Here is an 11044-nt window from a genome sequence, read left to right as displayed (position 1 = left end):
CCGGGACTAAACGGCCTGTTTAGTACCGGTTGGTAACACCAACCGGTACTAAACTGCTGGCGACGCCAGCAGCTAGGCCGAGCAGTTTAATACCGGTTGGTATACTAAATGATTGTTTTTTTTATGCTTTATATTTGTTCTCTTTTTCTTTCAATTTCAATTAATTAGTATTAGTAGTCATACTCGCAGCGGTTTGTGTATTCGTACTCGTACTCGTATCTAGAATTCGTATTTGTATATGGAGCAAAGCAAATAAAAAAATTATATACATACATGGATAAAAGAAATGTTAGAAATTATATACATACATGGATAAAAGACAATAATATTTACAAGTATGAATTCTCATAAATTTTTCCCGACAAATTCTTCAATAATTCTAATCATCAGCATCGTCATCGGCACCGGCATCCTTCTTGCGGCGTTTGTTGAGTTTATCAGCTCGAGCCACACTTATCATTGGATCGGAATAAAATTCACCTTTTGGATTTATCACCTCATCCAACAGGAATCCACAGAGTGCTTCTTGAATTGCCCGATTCTTTCCGGTTCGATGAGGTTCTCTTTCAGTCTCCAAATCTGTCAACAACAAATAAACACCAATAGTTTAATTTAGTACCTGCATGGAATTAGATGCAAGAAATTGTTACTAATGTTATACGTACTTCGAAGTTTTCTTGTGTCACCCTCTTGGTATCTCTGCAAAAAAAAGTGCATGTGCTCACATACGTAGTATCCGCAGAGGTTGGTTCCTTATTTCTGTCTCAAACACTATATACATATATACATATATATATGTTATGAAATATTCATGCTGTTTGAATAAATGAAAGTAGATGTGCGATATTCGTACCGGCTTGTTATGATTGAATTCAAGCTCAGTCGGTGTTGACGAGACTCCTAATTGTGTTTTGAGGAACCGAGACCATGCCCTTTGCATGATGTCTACGAGATTTTGATATAATTCTGATGGCTTATTCAAGGAGTCCCACACAGTAACTCGGGACCGATCGATTTCAATCACAAATAGGATCCAGTGGAAACTGTTGATACATACATATGGATACAAGAAATATTAGATATATGCACTTATTGGCTAGTTGAAGTGACTCAAAAAGTAAACGGACTCACTTGAAATTGTACGGCAACAGAATGAATATGCGATCGTGCTGCCCTTCCAAGGACATGACTAAATTATTCTCGGTCCGATTAGGATATTGGCGTACACACTCCTCATGTATAACATTCGGATCTATGAAGCCAACGTTGTAAATCCCGTTCTTCCGGCATTCTTGCATTTTCATCCTGCACGATTACAAATAAAAGAAGGGAATGAGAAATCTAAACGACTTAGTAGAGCTAGAGTATACAATTGACAGAAAACACTTATATAGACCATACACTGACGAGGGACTTGTCTAGGGCGTCTTGATGGAATAGAAACAAAAAATGGTCAAAATCAATCCAAATGTCATCCATTCCCCGATAGAAATGGGTATGTTTAATTCGAGCAGCTAGCATTATATACCCCTCTGTACATGCTTTCAAGTACCGCTGATGTAACTCACGCATTCTTGTTGGTAGGGTGTCAATCAACTCTGGCCACATCAGAGGTTCCCCCAGTACAAATGGCTTTCTTCCCGTCTCTTGGTGAACCGGGATTTTTTCCTGACCTAGGAGCTGAGCTTTTGTGAGGTTTGTTTCCTTGACAAACTCAGCAGTAGTTTCATCCTCTTTTGAAAGCACTACTAGAGGGGGTACGCTTTGTTTGGGTTGTTCGCCGAGCTGGGGGACTTGGTTGTACCTCCGATTACTCTTCTTCTCCCATGATTTTGTAATCGAGCGGTCGTAGTCCGACATCAATGGAGGCTTTGGTTGGCACATCATGAATAGATAGAATTTCTTCGCTGCCGGATCCACTGGTTCCTTTGGCGGAGGCTTCTTTGGCTTCAACTGCTTGCGCACGTCTTCTTGCACCCAAGCATCCAATTCCTCTGGAGTCATTTCGTAACCTGACTTCTCTGGCGTGGGCTTCTCTTTCTTCTTTCGTTCTTGGGTCTTCTTATATCTTGGAGGTGGCGGTGGCGGCACCCAAGCAGATTTCTTCTTCTTTGCGGGACGAGGAGATGGTTTCAATGTGAGCCTGAATAAATATATCACTAGAGTGTCAAAATAATCAATTCATAATAAAAAAAATCTATTATAATTCTTTCATTAGTTCATTATAAAAAAATTAACTATCCACATTATAGTTATATCTACTACAATCACATGCTTTGTCTACACTCATTCTAAAAATTTCTACTATCCACATGCTCATATGAATCTAAAAATAAAAAATGTGCTACGGTCATTTGTAATATATAGAAAATGATTGAAAAATATGTCTATAAATTTTTCATATTCAACCTAGCCAATAAACCTACTCCCACATTCAAGTCATCGGTTCTATATATCTCAAATCATTGCATAAATCAAAGAAATCATACTCATCCTCACTATTTCTAAAAGTCACAAATTTTTCTAACTATAGAGCATAAAACGAAGAATAAAGACTATCAATGAAGAGAGGATGAAGTTGCAAACCTTTGACGTACTTGGATAACTAGAACACTCACTAAAATTAGAACAAATGGCGGCAACTCTCTAAGGGAAGAACAACCCCGAGCTCGAGCTTCTCTGGTGAAATGGCACTGGCACGGGCTCGGGGAGGAAGAAGGGTGCCAATTTATAGTGGGCGCATTAGTACCGGCTGGTGGCTCTAGCCGGTACTAACGCGCCACATTTAGTACCGGCTGGAGTCACCAGCCGGTACTAAATTTCCTCGCAGCAGTTTAGCAGCCGGTACTAAACTGTCACTAGCTGTCGGTGGCGGATGTCAGAGTCTGTCGGTGGCGGACTTTAGTATCGGCTGGAGCCACCAGCCGGTACTAATAGGCTCCCAGGGCCACTGTTCCTTTGGCCCGGTACTAAATTTGCACGTTAGTACCGGCCAAAGCCGTGACCAGTACTAACGGCCGCGGACGAATGTGTGTTTTTCTAGTAGTGAGCAGTGGGGAGAGCCCGGGACAGCCTATAAATAGCAAGGGTAGCTAGCTCGTTCGCGGCGCTGGACTGCAGGTCGTAGTGTTAGAGCATCTCCAATAGTTCTTATATAATTTTATTTAAATTTAAAGTTTTACAAGTTTTGTAAAAAGATAGAAAACTTCCTATAATATGAGTAAACTAACAGGCTCTTTAAATCTGCACTCTCTATATATTATTTTGTCAGTGGACCTCACATGTCATACTCATTTTCTTGTCTTCTTCCCCACCTCCTCTCCTCTCGCTCCGTCGCCGATGAGCTCCAATCACCGACAGATCGACAAATCCGCCCCTACCTACCCCCGTGTGCGGCACGTCTCATGGATGGCCACCGTCTCCCCCGCCCGCCCCGGGCCGCCGTAGCATGGGCCTCTCCCCTCCTCCCTCTCCAAATCCAGCACCAACTCCCCGCCGTGCTGCAGCAGGTTGCTCTCCCCGATGGCGCCACCGCCGACGACTGTGCCTGTGCAGGTCGCCGAGGGGGGCATCGACAGCTCCTCCTCCTGCCTGTTCGCCCCTCCCGTGCGGGACTAAGCGCAGAACCTGCCCGACGAGATCCTCGCGCTTCTCTTCACGGCGGCCTGCGCGGCTGGCCGGCGTCGAGCGTCTCCGGCGCGGCGCTCCAATGGGCCACGGGTGTGGGGCGGGAGGGCGGGGTGGGGCCGTGCGGGGAGGATACAAAGCCGATGGGCTCTTGCATTTTTGCCCAGCAGCACCCCATGGATACAAAATGAGGATAGAAAACGCGGTAGATACAAGAGCTCTTGGATGTAGTTTTTTTTTGTCTCCTTTTCTTTTTTTAGCCAACTTAGTCAAAATAAAAGAGCTTGGAGATACTGTTAGGCACGGGCTTTATTAACTGGTCATCAGCTGCGAGAAGCGAGATCGATGAGGTAGCTGCCGGCCATGATCCATCGCATTATCTGCGAAGACGACGACCGGTGACTTAGCTTTGCTCGGAGCTGAGCTGCCACAGCTGCTGGGCTTTCGAGATCTGTAGACAAAGACCGAAAGATACGGTGCCGTACTAGGTGATCAGACACGTACACGTACGCCGGTGATCGATCGATGTGTGCGCATGTCAGCATGTGAACGCGAAGAGGACTTTCGATTTCTCAGGAAAACGACAAGTTCCTAGATGCTATATATCACTCGATGGGCCAGGACAGTACTGGTATCGTAGAGCCAGCTAGCTGAGCCCGCTACTAGAAAAGAGCCCATCAGCATCGGTTCGCAAAGTTTTTAGGCACCGGTACTACGAAAACGATACCCTCTTTCTTAGCATTATTCCATCCGGTACCAGAGCATTTTTTGTTAAAAATATTAAATCCGTGAAGAAGCCCGCACACACGGGCACGTCCCAAATCAGCGATTTTTTCATGCGAAATACGCGTGCGGCAGCCAGGATTCGAATTCAAAACATCTTGCCTCGTGCGTAATACATCTCTTAACAACTCACCTACACTACACTTGTAATATAAACGAAGATAATTTCCTTTCGAAATAACCCATGGATGGCCCTTTAAATCACCTAGTACCAAAGACTAGAGATATTGATGGTACCGGATGGTGTTACCATCTGATAGTAAAGGTCCTTGAACCTTTCCATCCACCTCAAACGTACCGATACGAAGATGACCTGGTACTAATGTTAGAATTAATACCAGGTCATCTTCCTACCGGTATTTTTGAGGTGGACCGGTAGCATGTTTTCTATTAGTGGCCGTAGAAAAGAGAAGCACTGGTGAGCAAAGCAATGCAAGCAGCTGAATGGCTAGCAGTGACATTTGGTATATATGCAAATAAAAGGTCCCCCCATGGCTTGCAGCATCACTGCTTTACGTCTTCCATCGATGGGCCGGCCGGACGACGGTCCTCTTTTAGGTTCGATCGAGGACGATGCTGTGGATTATGGAAGAAAGGGCGCGTAGAAATGGGCAGGCACATCGATCGTCACATATGGCCAGGCGACGGCCGGCGCTTTCGCAAAGCTAGCTAGGGCATGTGGTGCGGTGACATGACGGCATCGGATGGAACTGTGACACCCATGACCGGCTTTACAGGTCACCTGATTTTCTCTCTAGAGCTATAGTACTGCACATATATTTTTGGTCGACAAAGGCAACAAGCGCGCGCACGTTCTGGGCATTAGCATGTAGCCAAAGCCACGGTGGGGTGCACACAAGAAACGACCAAAAGGCTAGCTTAGCTACTAGGGTTTGTGTCGGCACAAGCTCGAATATAATTTAATGAACCAAATCCGGTCCACCGTCCATTGTTTTTTTTTTTGCCTCTTTGGTAAAACAAGGCCATCGATGGGACAGCTCCGCGGTAGGATTTGAGTAAAGGGTATGCCGTGATATTTTTTCACTTGCAATTCGGTATATTGTCCATATACGAACGGTATATTATCTTATATAATTCGGTAAAAAACTCTTAAAATTCGGTAAATAACATTGCATATCTTAAATTCAACAATTAAGTACCAAGGAATTAATTTGCAATTGTTCAATCACTGTAAAACAAAATTAGCCACGGACTGGTACATACAATTAGGCAGTTAGGGTTGTACGTATTGTGAAATTTCATACCTGGAATTCTGGATGCGGAGCTCGAGCCTGGAGGGGTGGAGCCGTGGAGGGAAGAGGTCGTGCTTGTGGCGACGGCGAGAAGGGAGTGCCACCGCCCGCCGGCCCACCGGCGCCACACAGCCAAGCCAAACAATAGCGGCGTGCTTCAACGTCGATGCAGATGCGGCTGCTGGCCTGTTGTAGGGTGTCCGGCGTGGCGGCGTCGGGCAAACGGGCGCAGCCGCGAAGGGCCGGACGCCGAGGACGGAGGCGGCGCCGGGCGCCCGATGCGCTCGCCTCTCGCCAATCCCACGGAGATCCGGAGACGCCGCGGATGGCGGACGACGCAGCCGCCAGGAAGCGGACGGCGGACGACGCCCCGACGCCCCGTAGCCGGAGAGCTGGGCTATGATTTTTTTTCCTGTGCCTTGGGTTGAAATTTTAGGTATGCCTTGGTCCACCTGGCCCACCCACTGGGTCCGCCATTGTCCGTGGTAGACCGTTCCATTCTAGACGACGAGGTGATTCCTTTGCTATCAGACGAAACTACACACTAGAAGCAAGCTACATACAGACAAGATAATGGAGGCATGCATGTATGGGTACATACTGACACACTAATGATATGTCGAGTACTCTTGCATGCATGTGTAGCTAGCTAGCTAGTTCACACATACTAGTACGGCACTAGTCATCTAGATAATAAAATTTATATACGTAATATAAATTGACTTTGGGACACATACTATATATAATAGTAGTAATAGTAGTATATAGTAATTAATTCGCGGTTGCGCAAGAAGCCAAAATAGTACTAACGAATTCAGGCAGGGATCGGAGCGGAGAAAGAAAGATGGTACCCGGCGCATCAAATCCACTGTTGCGCATTGACGCCCCTAGCGGCGACCGGCGAGGGGCAAGACTAAGTGGTGGACACGATCCACTGTGTGAGGCTGTAGGGCTGGGCTACAAAGACTCGGTCTCGATCACGGCCGGAATGAGCTAGACATCGGCGCATAATGATACACGCACAAACAAGCCAAGTAATGGCGCCTGGCACACACTGCTGCACATACATATAATGGCCTTCTATCTATCTATCTATCTATCTATCTATCTATTTATCTATCTATCAAAGTAATTCACTACGGGAAACAGTGGGTTTGCCGTGTGCCAAAGCACACGTCAAAGACCCAAAAACACTCGGCAAAAGATTTGCCGTGTGTTACACACGGTAAACAGCGCACGGCAAACCTCGGCCGGCATACATGGTGTTTGCCGTGTGTTTTATCGGACCCACGGCAAAATAAAGTTACCTCGTTGACCCAGCATGCCACGTGGGCTGTTTGCCGTGTGCCACATGGTCAGGCACACGGCAAACAATGCCACAAGCCCGTTGCCACAACTGACATGTTTGCCATGTGCCAAATGGGTGGCACACGGCAAATAAAACGGGCCACAAGCCTGTTGCCACAACTTTGCCTTGTGCCCAATGTAAGGCACACTGCAAATATTGTCTTTGCCGTGTGCCTTATATTTGCCGTGCATTGTTTTTTTAGCACACGATAAATAGTGTCTTTGCCATATGCCCGATAAACAGCACACAGCAAAGCATGAGGCACACGGCAACTATCATGTTTCCGGTAGTGATTGTCATTGCATGGAAGACACAGATAACAGACGAAGGGGCGGAGGACGATTATTGACGATAGATAGCAACAAGAGGGTGGGTGTGCCGTCCTTGATCGATCCATCGACCGACCAATCTCCGCCCGGCGCGCGATTTGCTCCGGGCGTCGTCGTCCATCCATCGCTGGGCCCTGGTGGCCGGCCAACTTTAATTTCGTCGCGTGCGGTCAGAGCGCCAAAGCGCACTGATCCGAGAGCTTGCCGGCCGCGGCCGGCGCGTCAGTGTACCGCAGATCATGCATGCATGTCGCGCCAAATCTTTCGTACGTGCAGCTCGCGCCTCGCACGGGTCAGCGATTGGTGCGCGCGCTCTGGCTGGCGGTACACGCGACCGATCTCGCTCGTCGATCGTGCGACGCAGCGCGCGCGCCTTGTCTCGGCCGGTCAGCCTCACCTATAGCAGGGCAGGCAGGCATGGATGCGCTGCACTGCAACCGCACTGCACCGCACCGCACCGCACGGCACGCTACAGCTACGATGCGGAGACAGAGAGACTTGCATTGGATTGTTGCAATAATCCAAGTCTCTCTCTCTCTGTTGCAATAATCCAAGTCTCTCTCTCTCTCTCTCTCTCTCTCTCTCATGAATGCTACGACTATCTCTCTGTCTCTGATCCGTGAAGATCGATCGAATATGCAGGATCTGGACGAAAGCTGCACTTTCACAACATGTCAAGCAAAATGTTTCCCCTTCATGATCTCGTGAGATCTTCAGTACGAGATCCTGATCGATCTCTGAAAGTAGACCTGCATCCATCCGCACTGATGGCAGAAGCGAGATCTTAATTTCTACAAGAAACTTACACATCTGTCTATGTATCTCCTTTGTAGTTGTCTCTTTGTCTTTGGAGATGTACAGTATTACAGGTACCATGCATGCTGTGTGGTTGCGAGTTTCAGAGCTTGACTCGGACAAAGATACGCTGATGCAAGCAACGTGTTTTAATTACATGTAGGATGTAGGATACGGTACATGATGCATGCACATGTTCTCTGGATTTGATTGGATGATTGGATTGAACGATCTATCTTGGTGATGAAAGAAAGGCGAATGATTTCATGACATCATGGGCGACAGATTTGATGGTGTCGCTACCTACATGTATGCCTAAATTAACTAGAGAGATGTCATCATCGTCTTTATCTAGCTAGGAATGAACAAATAAATAAAGATGCCCAACGATGCATGTATATGCTTTGGGCACGCCAAAAGCAACTCTACTACTAGAAAGTTGCTTTGTTTATTCACGTAATCACACGCACGTAAAATTTAATATGCTGTGGATTCATGCATGTATGAATATATGTATCCCAGATCAGTTAAAAGAAGATATATTACTAGCTAGTATTATTCTTTCCACTCAGAAGATGAATTAAACTCTCACATTAAGGACAAAGATGTGGCTCTCAATAAGTCCCAATCAAAATATAGTGTGGAGTATCTCGGATACCTGTATACCTTATTAATTGGCCATGCCATATCGTCTCCGATTCATGCATAAGCCTTGTCACAGGCAGCACAACTATAGGGTAGACGATGGATAGACACTTTGCTTATTGTCAGTTACTTTAATTTTTGTATCTGCTAATAATTTATAAAATGTGAGCCAGTAGTTGATTTGATCGTCCCGCGTCGTCGTAATCACCCTTCATTCACTAGCACGAATCATGATGCATAACTGGAAGCTGCCCGCCAGAAGTTGCTTTTCAGTTTTTCGCATAAACTCAGAGTTTGTGAGCTTTCAGGAAGGTGCGCAAGAAGTTTGTTGTTTGTTTGAGCTTTTAGCATTTTAGCCATTCGGAAGCCCAAACAAATAGATCCTAATTAAAGACCCATGTGACCGAATCTGCTTTAAATTTGCCTGAAAGCTCAAAAACAGTCTCCATGCCTGATTGAGATCCATCATCTCCTACCATTCACCCAACTCTAAATAAAGTAAGGGCGATTCTTCTTTCTCCTAAACCCTAAACCCTCTTTTATTCAGCACATGTACGTACGTGTAATCATGCATTGTAGGGAACCGGAACTGTGCAGAGCTAGAAGCTTTTCTTTGTATAGTAAGCACGGCAACACACGGCGATTGGATTGGCGTGGCGGGACCGAAATATAAAGGTGCACTTTGATTTATCGATCGACAAGTGGCAGGGTGTGCGAAGAGATTCGATTGGCTAGCTCGCAAGCTTTCGGATCTTGCAGTACAACACATGAGGTAGCTACTACTCCCTCCGTTCCAAATTATAGGTCGTTTGACTTTTTCAACCTCAAGTTTGACCACTCGTCTTATTCAAAAATTTATGTAAAACACAACTTCTTTTGTTGTGGATTGCTTTATCAATACAAGTTCTTCGAGAGTGACTTAAATTTGACTATGTTTGCACAAATTATTTGAATAAGATGAATGGTCAAACTTGATGTCAAAAAAGTCAAACGACCTATAATTTGGAACGGAGGGAGCAGCATGTTTAGGCAGAGAGCGATCGGGGTCGTTGGCTGCTATCTAGCTCGCTCCGATCCTGCAAGGTCGCTTTCGTGGAAAGACGTGGTTGGTCCTCACGTCACATGGATCATGCATGCGCACATATATACACTGCCCTAAAAGATGTGGTTGGTTAATTACCTGGTACTTCCTCCTAAATTATATTATAGATCATTCTGATTTTTGTAGATCGATATGTAGTTTTACATTATATTTATTATATACATATATGCCCGTGATCGATGGCATATATAGCTGATCTCGAATGCACGCAGGCCCCGACCGTGCAGAGACGGAGGAGCCGAGGAGGAATAAAATTCCTGCTGATCGAGGATGGATTCAGATGACGGTCGACGACCATCTCCAATTCTCCATCGTCCCCATGCATCAATCACGGCCGCCGCGCGTCGCGTCAAATCCTGCAGGGCTAGCTTGCGTGCCGCCGTGCTCACGAATCCGCAAGACACTACTAGCTTCTAGCTAGCAAGTCAATGCAGGCGTCACGTGAAGCAGCATGAGATCCTGGTGGATACGATGGAATCGTTGCAAGATGCGACGATCTATTTGGATACGATCGATCCAACGTTGACGTCTGCTGCTGTGTACCGATGCAGATCGACGACCGGCGACGACGTGTCAAGAATTTTGTTTTCGTCGTCATGCCTGTTTGATTCGCAGGATCCTCACGGGATCTTGCTACGGATATGCACCTTGACCAACCTGCATGCATATCCGGATCCGACATGACTGTTTCTTCAGAACCGGTGTAGCTAGAGCTCATGGTACCTGAAATCAGGTCTGGGTGGATAGATCTTCAAGCTGTCCAGCACATACACGATGTCTCTGTCCAGCCAAACTAGCTAGTGATGAATGAATGCAGTCATAAACGAGTTAGTCGCAGATCCCTCCTCTTTTGACACAACACCAGCCGCCGGTTTTCTAGAAGCCCAGACTGATCATGTGTAGTCGTTCATCAGGATCATGCTTGGATTACTGTCACTGTCCCGGTCGATATGCTTCGTCCAAGATTCGCGCGTATCCATCTGAATTTTCCTGCCTTCTCAAGCTAGCTAGCTACCAAGTTGCTCCCTGCGAGTAGCTAGGCCACGTCTTGCTTAGATCTATCTCCAACTTGGAGAGACCGATCTATCCATCTAATCTGTCAAACTAAATAAAGATGTAGCTAGGGCCAGTGTTAATTACCTCGTAGAGCCAGCATCGATCT

Source organism: Panicum virgatum, chromosome 5K (assembly GCF_016808335.1).
Source record: "Panicum virgatum strain AP13 chromosome 5K, P.virgatum_v5, whole genome shotgun sequence".
In the NCBI taxonomy this organism is placed as follows: domain Eukaryota; kingdom Viridiplantae; phylum Streptophyta; class Magnoliopsida; order Poales; family Poaceae; genus Panicum; species Panicum virgatum.
Note: the sequence above shows the minus strand (reverse complement) of the source record.